Source organism: Dermacentor variabilis, unplaced genomic scaffold (genome assembly GCF_050947875.1).
Source record: "Dermacentor variabilis isolate Ectoservices unplaced genomic scaffold, ASM5094787v1 scaffold_13, whole genome shotgun sequence".
In the NCBI taxonomy this organism is placed as follows: Eukaryota; Metazoa; Arthropoda; class Arachnida; order Ixodida; family Ixodidae; genus Dermacentor; species Dermacentor variabilis.
The window spans coordinates 44,859,101-44,867,395 of NW_027460291.1; the positions used below are offsets into that span (position 1 = coordinate 44,859,101).

Consider the following 8,295-nt stretch of genomic DNA (forward strand, 5'->3'; position numbering starts at 1 on the left):
AACACGTTGAAACAGTGGCTCACGAAAATCTTCTGCGCAATATGGTCCACCTTTTACATCACCATGTAGAAAAGCGGTATTTTGAACGACGTTCCCAGTTAGCAGTGGGGGGAAAATGATTTCAGAATCCTGCGACACGTCAGTCGCGGAACCGCGGCTATGGTGGGCCGCTACATCCGCTCCGACGGAGCTCAGATCAGGTACGTGCGTACACTACGGCGGCCGGAAGTCAACTACCACGGGAACCGAGCACGGGTGTGGTTATTTCGCTCCCCCGTTTGTTCTGCGTACACGCGATCGCCGAGGAAACAAAAGTGTAATACACTGTTCCCGCCCGGGATCGTACCGGGGACCTTGCGCGTGTGAGGCGCACGTGAGAGCCTCTACACCACGGGAACCATTCTTTTTTATTTATTGCCGGTCTTCGACATTGTACAGAGCACATAATACAGAACAAAATTACAATACACAATTAATAAATACAAAACATATTGAAAGGATATACATGCGATCAGTCCTATAAGGACTGGCGTTGTCTAATTAAAATTAGACAGCCTCGACAGCCACTCGTGTACACATTCTTGTATTTTCTTTATTTCAATGAAACTAGACATGCTTGCTCTGAAATAATTACGCGCAGGCATGCCGTCCGGGTCGCGGTAGTACCCAGGCATCCTCGTGCGCTATGAACTACGAAGGCCTTTGAGCATTATTAGGTCGAAGGGAACCCCGTCGTCGTTGCTCACCGCTAAGTACCTGATCCCATGCGGATTTAATGGTAACTCATTCTTCACTGTTCTTTGTAGGACATCCGAGAAGAACACCCCGGCCCAGCGAGGCAAAAAGACATGGTCTATTGTTTCAGGTTGCTTGCGAATCAAGCAGTGCGAGCCCCAGGGTACAAGGAAGCCACGTTCTTCCATGAATGTGTTCACTGAGAGTGTTCCTGTGTGTAATTTAGAAAAGAGTGTCTTTACCCCCGTAGGCAGCTCCATATTTTTCACTCGCTTAAAGGGAAGCTGAAAGGTTTTCCAGAAAAAATGAGTGAACATCTGAACATAATGGTTTTCAACACTCCGAATTCGAATATCGTATCGAAATTGAGCGAAAGAAAGCGCAAAGATATTTTATTTCGACGAAAAGTGCAGCAGCGGACACGCCCATCTCGCGCGTCTCGTTTCCGCCTGTGATTGGTCGGGCGCCTTGTGACGTCAACACTAGTGTTTGTCCGAACCGACCGCTGCCGCTACACATGAAGCGCGGTGCCAGGTAGTTTGGTGCTGTTTTTCTGAGACGGTAATGGAAAATTTAGAGAGGCTGCGTTTTTCTGAGGAGTTCGGCGTTACTCCCTACATGTACGAGCCGATTGCGAAGAGCCGGCCTGTCGAAGAAGCAAACGATGCTGGTGCGAGCAGTGCTTTCGACGCGAACGAAAGCAAAGTCTTGGGATCTCCTCGTGTTGGAAATGATCTTTTGTGAGTATGTTTTTTGCAAAGCGATCTAGTGATCTCGCCGATCTTTCGCCGATCTAGTGAGCTCGTTTCCGGTCAAACAACTGTAGTGTTGTGTTCCTACATGCCTCCTCTTAGAACGTAAGCGGCGATGCGATCGTCGGCATTTGTGCGCTGTCCAAAGCTGTCGGCAATCTACAAAGACGGTTTAAACGCGTGAAAAGCTTCCCGGTTCATGCAGTACGTGTAGTGACCTTCATCTGTGCGCTATCCGCACACTACTCGTAACCAAAGTCGTAAAGGCGGCGAATTCCGTCGGCTACGTGAGACGGCCGGTTTCTGAGCTTTCTGAGTAGAATTACGCGCGGCGCGCAGTCTCCGGTTGCGAATTTCGCATAGCTTAGCCGAAGTCTTGATATGTGATATGATGGGAGAGCTGACGGCACTGCGCCGGGCCTTAGACGAGCCGACTTGACTGGCAAACCCAACGCACGCATTAATGATAAATTCTGGTGATAATCGTCGTCACGGTAGTGGTTGGAGCACAACACTGTTGTTCTTGAGGGCTTGAAATTCTTTCGCTTCACAGTAGCCTCCCACTTCGTTAAAAGCTTCTTGTCTTATGGGAAGTAATGGAAGACAACATCGTCGCGGCCGCTGATGTTCGTGCAACCGTAGGCTGCACAGAATGCCGGCATGGTCGGCCCACCACTTCAGTTGATGTTGCGCACGTTGACTACCACTCTACATACACGCAGACGCACGAACAAAGGAATGCAGGGTCGATCGAAGCAGATTACGATGGCACGCACGCAGAAACAAGCACGGTCAAGCACGGTCGCGGAGGCTGCGAAGGAACGAAACACTAGTGTTGACGTCACAACACCGCGGTTTCCGGTCTCCGCTCGCATCGTCAGCGTCAGCAGCAGCGCGCGGCATTCGGCGGGGGGCGGAGCTACAGCGCAATTTTAACCGACGATTAGTTAGTTAGTTAGTTAATTCGGGTTTAATGGCGCAAAAGCAACTAAGGCCATGCTGCGCCAGCCACAAGATATTAAGAATTCAAATGTTAAAGCAGTGGAAGGTGCGTTATATTAGAGTCTGTGTAAAAAACCGGTTTCTTCTAGAAAGCTGAACAAGTCAGCGAAAGGCACTAGCGGTTCATCTCCGAGTATTGAGGCGGGGTGTAAAGGTATGTGTAAGTTATAAAGGTTCTGTAAGAGCTTTTGCCTCTGTGTTTCAATATTTGGACATGTCATAATAATGTGCATTACGGTGAGTGGTTCATGGCACTTCTCGCAAGTTGGCGGGTTTTCGTTTTGGAGTAGAAAATTGTGTGTCAGGTGTGTATGCCCGATTCGGAGTCTACATAGGATCACCTCATAGAAGCGCTACTGGTGACAGCACGACTTCCATTCTCTAAGCACGGGTTTTATTGTGTGTAACTTGTTATTTGTGCAAGAGTCCCATTCTAGTTGCCACTTTAATGTCAGGGCCTTTTGAATAGCTCGGATACTGTCTTTGTATGGAAGTGTTGTTTGCGTTATACCTTTGTGTGCTGCCATGAACGCGCATCTATCTGCAGCTTCATTCCCTGGTATCCCGACATGGCTTGGGACCCAGCAGAATCGTATGGTTCTTCCGTATTCGTTATAAGCCAACATGTTTAGGATGTCACCAAGTAGGGGTTCGGAAGCGGAGTTAAGGTTTAGAGCTCTGAGTGCGCTTAACGAATCGGTATATATGATAGTATTCGTCTTCTTGTCACTGGTAATTTTTTTAACTGCCGTCCATATTGCGAGAACTTCGGCAGTAAACACTGAAGAAAAACTATTTATCCGAATGCTATTTTGCCAATTTTTCGTAATTATTCCGACACCTACGTATTCTTGTGTTTTGGAGCCGTCGGTGTAAAATTCCGTGTAATGTTTATATTTTTCTTGTATAGCTCGAAACTCTTGTATTATGTGTTCTTGTGGGATGTCTTTTTTCTTTAGATGTGTTAGTGTCCAGTCACATAGCTGTGAAAAGTTGTACCATGGTGGCAATCTTGGTGGCCTTTCCGCAACCTGCAGGGCCTCGTGAGGAACATCATAAGCCTGACAGTATTCTTCGTATCGTAAGATTAGTGGCCGAATCATGTTCGGTTTGCTTGTGTAGTGTATCCTTGATATGCACTGTGTAACGATGTTATAGCATATATGTTGTGGTGATGATCGAACTCGTAGTACATAGGAAAGTGTAAGCAGTGCTCTGCGTTGCTGTAAGGACGGCTCATTGCAGTCAACATATAAACTTTGGACAGGCGATGTTCTATAGGCATCGCTTGCCAGTCGTAGGCCGAGATTATGAACTGGATCGAGTCGCTTGATGTATGACTGCCTAGCTGCACCATAAACTACACTACCGTAGTCGAGGATGCTACGTACGAGGGACCGGTATATACGTAGTAGACAAGTTCGGTCAGATCCCCAGTGCTTGTGTGATAGCACCTTGAGGATATTTAATGCTTTATTTGCGTTACTTTTAGTTGTGTTAATGTGGGCCAGGAAGTTCAGCTTTGTGTCAAACGTTACGCCTAGAAATTTATAGTGTTCTTTGACCGGCAAGGTTGTACCATGCAATGTGAGAACTGGGTGCAAGTGTAATCCTCGTTTCTGGGAGAAGAGAACTGTAACAGTTTTGTCCGTTGAAAAACGGAATCCATTTTTGTCAGCCCATTGTGTAAGGTTATTTATGGTTATTTGTAGTTGTCTTTCGCAAGTGGATAGATTTGAGGCGCGGCAAGCAACTTGCCGATCGTCGACATATATGGAGTGCATAACAGAGGATGGTATGATCTTATTAACAGAGTTCATTTTGATTATGAAGAGTGTCGTGCTCAGAATACAACCCTGTGGAACGCCATTTTCCTGTGTAAATGTACGTGAAAGTATTGCGCCGAGACGCACCTGAAATGTTCTATTTGCCATAAAATCAGATAGACAGTTTAGCATTCTGCCACGGACTCCCAAGCCAGCCAGGTCTCTTAAAATTCCATACCTCCACGTGGTATCATACGCTTTCTCTAGATCGAAAAATACTGTGAGACAGTGTTGTTTGTGTAGAAACGCTTTACGTATTTCATGTTCCAGTCGTACGAGGTGGTCAGTTGTCGAGCAGCCCTTTTTGTATCCGCACTGGTGCACGTCTATTAAGTTCCTTGATTCAAGGATGAATGTGAGCCTTATGTTGATGATACTTTCGTAGGATTTGGCTAGGCAGCTTGTTAAGGCAATGGGCCTGTAGCTACTTGGGGACGTTGCGGGTTTACCTGATTTCAAAAAAGGCACTATTACTGCATTTTTCCAGTCTGTAGGCATTACTCCAGATTCCCAGATTTTGTTGAAAAATTTAAGAAGTGTTTCTGCTGATGCTTGAGATAGGTGTGCCAACATTGTGTAGTGGACACGGTCAAGACCTGTTGCTGTTTTTTTACCGGCCGAGAGAACCCTGTTCAGTTCTTGCATTGTGAGGACATTATTATAAGGTTCCTTTGAAGCCCCAGTGGTGGGCAGTCTCTGTTTCTCCGCCGATTCTTTATATTTTAAGAATGAATTTGAATAGTGTGCTGAGCTAGAAATGTTGTAAAAGTGTTCACCTAATAAGTTGGCCTGGTCCTGTAGTGTTGTTTGTGTGCCTGGACATGTAAGTAGTGGTATAGTGTATGATGAGTACTCCTCTAAATTTTCTCACCTGGTCCCACATTCGTTTTGATGTGACGGTACTATTGATTGAACTTATGTATTTTCGCCATGATAATTTCTCCGCATTTCTTCGAATAAAACGTGCTTTCGCTTTGGCCTGTTTGAAATATAAAAGGTTGCTATAAGTGGGGTACCTACGTAGGATTCCCCAGGCCTTATTTTGCTTCTTTCTGGCTTCGGTACACTCGGTAGTCCACCAGGGAGTTAGCCTTTTGTGTACAATACCTGATGACTGCGGTATTGCTTTTTCTGCTGCAGAGATTATGACCTGAGTGATTTTTTTGTTAAGTTCGTCAATGTTTTGTTCTTCTGAAAAGACAACTTCCAGTTTCGCGTTTTCCATAAAAAGCGGCCAGTCAGCAAGCTGCAATTTCCACTGGCGTGGCCTAGTGACTAAGGTTGGAGGTGATGATAAATATTTGATGATTGCGGGCAAGTGATCACTGCCATAAGACTTGTCGAGGGTTTCCCATTTAAGATCATTAAAAAGAGATGGTGAGCAAAAAGCTAAATCTATACAACTAAAAGTGCGGGAAGTCGGTGAAAAGTATGTCGGTGCACCTGAATTTAAAAGGCAGGTATCATTTGACAGAATAAAACCTTCAACCATTTGCCCTCTTTGGTCAGTTTTGATACTGCCCCAAAGAGTACCGTGAGCATTAAAATCCCCCACTAAAACAAATGGCTCCGGTAATTGACCTGTTATATTTTCTAAGTCTTTAGTGGTAAAATGGGTGTGGGGTGGGATATACAGCGAGCAAATGGTGATGGTTTTGTGAGTTATAACAGTGACAGCAACGGCTTCTATGTGACTGGTAATCGGAACTTCTCTAGCTGCAATACCGCCCTGCACAACAATGGCTACTCCACCCGAAAGCCGGTTCATCTGAGTACGGTCGCGCCGTACAACAGTGAAACCTTTTAAGATATGTTTGTGTTTTTCGCCTAGGTTTGTTTCCTGTAAGCATAAGGCCACAGGAGAGAAGTTAGATAACAGGTCTTTAATGTCACCTAAGTTATGTAAAAGACCTCTACAGTTCCAGTGAATAATAAAAGCCATTGTGGAATTGAAGGGTAAGAAATGGCGTTAACAGTTCAATAGGAGATAGGAAAGATGTTAGGTGACGTAGGTCTCAAGAAGTGTGATACAAAGGAGCGATAACCTTCAGGTTATCGCCTTCTTATTTTGCGTGGTTATTGGGATCTTGTCCCTCTTACCGCGCTCAAGAGAGCGCTTGTCGTTCGGTGTCAATGACACCGGTGCTCTTGTGTCGATCTCCATCGCTCTTTCTGAAGCGCTGGAAGACCGAGAGTTGGGCGCCGAGACACGTGCCTCGGGCCTTGGGGTTCGCTTTATCTTAGGGCCCTGCGGGACTGGTGTTTGCAGGGCCTTGGAAGAGGATGGAGCAGCGTCGGCTGCTTCCATCACGGGGGCGGGAGGAGTCACTGCAGCACCACTGCGCGTGGGCTCGGAGGACTCCGGAGGCCTCTGTGACGCTGCCCCCGACTGCGTCACATCGGCGTAACTTCTTCGCGGAAGGTATGATAGCCGCTTTCTGGCTTCAAAGAACGAAATTTTTTCTTTTACCGTTAGAGCAATGACTTCTTTTTCTTTTTTCCAGCAAGGGCAGGACCGTGAATAAGCTGGGTGATCTCCCTTGCAGTTAACACAATGTGGGGAAGAGGTGCAATTCTCAGATTGGTGTTCGTTGGAGCTGCATTTAGCGCAAGTTGTTTGTCCTCGGCATGCATGTGAAGCATGTCCGAACCTTTGGCACTTAAAACATCGTCTAGGGTTCGGGATATATGCTCTGACATTGACTTTAACATAACCTGCATCGAGTGAAGTAGGCATTTCGCTTGTTCCAAAGGTGAGTATAACATGTTTGGTGGGGATTTCTTGGTTGTTTCTGCGGATTACTATTCTTTGTACTTTTGTCACATTTTGTTCTTGGAAACCCTCAAGGAGTTCCTCATCGCTCAATCCAATAAAGTCTTCTTCAGAAATCACTCCCCGGCTTGTGTTCAGTGTTCTATGTGGTGAAATCGTCACTGTGGCGTCGCCAATACTGGTAAGGTCAGTGAGCTTCTCTGCTTGGTCTTTATCATTCAGTTCTAGGAGGAGGTCCCCGCTAGACATTTTGGAGGCTTTGTACGTCGGTCCGATTTTTTCTTTGAGGCATTTGGCTACAAGGAATGGTGAGAGTTTTCTTACTGGTATGTTGCTTTCGCTGTGTACTACATAGAACTTGGGGAAGGATGGAGCGTTGCTCCGAAAGGAGAAATGGAATGGTACTTCGGTGCGGCATCTTTTCAGACGCCGATCATAGACGACAGAGGTTTGTGCTGCCATAGAAAATGAGTATGTTCGGCAACAGCGCCGACCGCCCACCACGGAGCCCAACGAGGGGACGCGGCAGATCTTGTGTACAAGCCTGCACGACGACAGCCGTACGCCGTCGCTATAACCAAATATGGTGTACCCAAGGTAGGATAGCCACACAAGGTTAACCCTTGCCGCCGTGGAGAAAGGAAGTAAATGGAAGAAAGAAGAAGACAGGAAAGGTCGAAAAGTGAGAGAGAAAGACGAAGATTGGAGAGGAGGACAGGAAAAGGCGACTGCCGATTTCCCCCGGGTGGGTCAGTCCGGGGGTGCCGTCTATGTGAAGCCGAGGCCGAAGAGGTGTGTTGCCTCCGCCGGGGGGCCTTAAAGGTCCAAACACCCAGCTTCGGCTCAACCCCCAGGATCCCCTTTTCCCCAGACACGGCTAAGCCGCGCACGGCTACACGCGGGAGGGTCCAACCCTCGTGTGCTCGGGTACGTGGTGTCGCAACACACCAAACGCCTGCTGACGCAGACGCCCCTGCGGGGCCGACGATTACGTCGCTCCTAATTGAAAAAAAAAACCCAAAAATTTACCTACATGGTTTATAAGGTACCCGCATTTGTATATGAGCGTCTTATTGACTTCTACAGACTCTTCAGCTTCCCTTTAAGGACATCCTGTCCTGATCTTCCATTGTATAGCGCTCGGTACAATGGCACTGGAAAACAATGTCGCAAACATCTTTATACAATGTTTTCCTTTTAACGTCAC

The 8,295-nt window shown here is 46.8% G+C and overlaps 1 long non-coding RNA gene and 1 other non-coding gene across 2 annotated transcripts; one reads left to right on the forward strand and one right to left on the reverse strand.

Moving 5' to 3' along the window:
- Positions 1–325: 325 nt before the first annotated feature.
- Positions 326–398, reverse strand: TRNAV-CAC (transfer RNA valine (anticodon CAC)). Its single transcript has one exon. It is a non-coding gene; the product is annotated as a tRNA-Val (tRNA).
- Positions 399–6,339: 5,941 nt separating this feature from the next.
- On the forward strand, positions 6,340–7,207 carry LOC142566583 (uncharacterized). Its single transcript, XR_012825073.1, has 2 exons — positions 6,340–6,737; positions 6,820–7,207. It is a non-coding gene; the product is annotated as an uncharacterized LOC142566583 (long non-coding RNA).
- The last annotated feature ends 1,088 nt before the right edge of the window (positions 7,208–8,295 follow it).